Below are 3,104 nucleotides of genomic sequence, written 5' to 3'. Positions count from 1 at the left end.
TGGGCAAGGTGAGAGAGAGAGAGAGAGAGTTCCATGTGGAGCTCTGGCTGTTCCTGCAGCTCATCCCATCCCTTCCCAAACCATCTGGCTCGGAGCTGGTGCCTCCCAGCAGCTTTGTGCTGTGTCAGCAAATCCACAGCCTGTCAAGAGCCTCTTTCACCTCCCCCCAAGCTCAGCTGATGTCACGAATGTTCAAAAAGCAAATTAGACTCGAGGTTGGGGGGGAAAAAAAATCTGCTCTCAGGCGCTTTTTACATTTAAAAAAATCCATCAGTAAATGGCTGAGGGGAGGTGGAATTTCTGTAGCAGGGAGGGGGGGTGTAAATCCTAACAGGTTGCTGCTGATTGGAACTGAAATGGTGGCAAGAAGGAGGAGGGGGAAGCACTTAAAACACACAGCACACATTTTGAGGCAAAATCCTGGTGTTTTCTGGGGGGAAAAAAAAGGGATTTGTAACTCCAGGGGGTCATGGGACAGTCACCCAGAACAAGGATCAGGAGTGTTTGTTGGTTTTGTGTCAGAAAGGAGGGATTGGGGTGAGCAGGGTGGGGGAAAGGAGCAGAGTTGTGGTTCCCAGAGGTGTCTGGGGCCAAGCACTTGGAAAATCTGCCACCCAGGGCTGCCCGTGGTGCTGAAAATCCCAAATCAAAGGAATGAGGGATTTGGGGGATCTCAGGAGGTCGCTCAGTCTGACCTCTGCTCCACAGCAGGATCAAACTGGTCCTGACAGATGTTTGTCCAACCTGTTCCTGGGCAGGGGAGAGGGGGAAGGGGAAGCTTTGATGCTCAAGATTAATCAGCTTAATTATGATGCCGTGAATGATGCCAGACTGATGCAGTGAATGACCCTTCCCCCAAAAACAGGACTCTGAGCCACGTTAGTGCAGGGTAAGATAAGTAAAGGTCCTTTAATATCCCAGGCCTACAGCCCACAGGAATACAGGATGACATGAATGTGTCCCAGTTCTTGTTTCCATGGCTTTTATAATAAGATTCCTCCAATCGTTGCTTTACACATTCCTCAGTCCAGCCCCAGTCCCACCCCTGGTCCAACCCCTGGAATTGGGTCTGGGGTCGTCAAGACCCTCTGTCTTCATCAACTCTTCTTCCTCAGGCACACAAAGGTCTCTTGGAGTTCATCCAGTTCTGGCTTTTGGGTCACTCTGACCTGTGTTTATGTTTCATTCTGTGGGCCTTCTGATATCCTTCAGCTCTACCTTGGAAAGGAGTCTGAACAAGATTAATTAACTAAAGGAAACAAGATTAATTAACTAAAGGAATTTGAGCTCCCTGTTCTGGGACAGGGGTAGTGATAGAAAGGCATTAAACTGTTAGAAATATTAACCCTCTAAAAATCCACAACTACTGTGTTCCTAAAATCTACAAAATGTGAAAATCAGAACAAAAACTCCTTTGGCATCAAGTCCCCCCTTTAGAAACAGACAAAACTCAAAAATTTTGTCTGAGTTCTACTACTTAAACTCAGCATTACACTAAAAGATGAACAAAAACTACAGTATTAAATCTTACAGCTGGTTATTATCCCAAACACTAATGATAAACATAATTAAAGAGTTGGTTGGGTTCAGTAACCATGAAGTTGGTTTGTGGAAGACTTTGCAAGAGTTACTTGATTTAAAGTAGCACATGAGACAAACTCTGGACTTTCCTGAAGCTGCAATAGCATCTGAGGGCTGATTTTGGATGATTTCAGTAACAATGTATTTTCGATTGACTCCCTTTTAGAGCTGGAATCTCCAGGTCTTTGGAATTCCATAGGATTTTCCAAAGTTTGTTTCATTTATCAAAATGCTAATTAGGGCCAATTTCTCATCAGTTGCTGGTATTTGAATACAAACACAGCAGTCAGTTTTGAAGGATTTTGGATACGTGACTGGGGTCACATAATTTTTAAAAAATGATTTTTGGTGTGTTCCTAAATGTCCTTAATGACAAATACAAGTGGAAGTTGAAGGGGAAAGGCCCTTTGGAAACAAAGCAGTGGGGTTGGAGTGGGGGGGCTGCTCCTCCCAGCCCTTTGTGGAAGGATTTGGGATGCAGGAGGAGCTCACTGGGATGTTCCTTCCCCTGCCCTGACAGACTCTGCTGAGCAGCCAAACCACTCCAAGTTCAAGGGATCTCACCCTGGTTAAAGTTTTTTTGGATGTTTATCCCACTTGGGGAGATAAGACAATAAAACCTCCCTGTGAACCTGCAGGGATTGGGAGAAGAGTTTGTTAAACACCGGATTTTTTTTTGCCTCTCATCTGTTTTTTATGGTCATTTTTGCAGTTTTGCTCCTCTGGAAGGTTCAGAAGAGCTGAAGGATGTTTTGAACCGTGAGTTTCTGACATGGTTGATGTTGACTGATCTCTGCAGACCCATGTGAGTGGTTGTTCCTCACGGCTCCCTCGTCCCCAAAAATACTTTTTGCAGGGCTCAACTCCAGATTTTTGGGTTTCTTTAGATAACCAAAGTGCTCACATGGCACAGTTTGGCTGCCCCATCCCTGGGAGTGTCCAAGGCCAGGGCTTGGAGCAATCTGGACTATGGAAGGTGTCCCTGCCCATGGCAAGAGGTGGAACTGGATGGAATTTAATGTCCCTTCCAGCCCAGCCCAGCCTGGGATTCTGTGATTTGAGTGGAGACTTCACAGCTCTGGCCAGAAGTTTGTTCTGCAAAAGTCTCTTCAGGCAACTCACACAACAAAACTGGGGGAAGGCAAATTTCAAGCCATTCCTGCCCAGGAAGGGGAGGATAGAAAAGCCTTTTTTTTCCCACTTTTTAATGGAAAAAGGCAGGTGTTCCTCAGGCAATTTATAGCAAATATTTCTCCAGTGCATTTCATGCTGCCATGAAAGGAATTCCGAGAGAAACAAGAGGAACTGGGATGCAAAAGCTGCAGGGACAAGGAGGTTAAAGGGACTGCTGAGCCCAACCTGTGGCAAAGGGAGTGAAAATGGAGACTGGGAGAGACAAAGTCACTGTCCCTAAAAGCAGAGTGAGGAAAGAGCTGCTCATGCCAATGGCAGAGGTTGGCACAGGCACAAAAAGGGATAAACTGGCCCCTGGATAAGTGGAGGTTGGGAATAAGAGGCAGCTC

The sequence above is a fragment of the Pithys albifrons genome, chromosome 25, assembly GCF_047495875.1.
Source record: "Pithys albifrons albifrons isolate INPA30051 chromosome 25, PitAlb_v1, whole genome shotgun sequence".
Lineage (NCBI taxonomy): Eukaryota > Metazoa > Chordata > Aves > Passeriformes > Thamnophilidae > Pithys > Pithys albifrons.
This window is presented reverse-complemented; position numbering follows the sequence as displayed.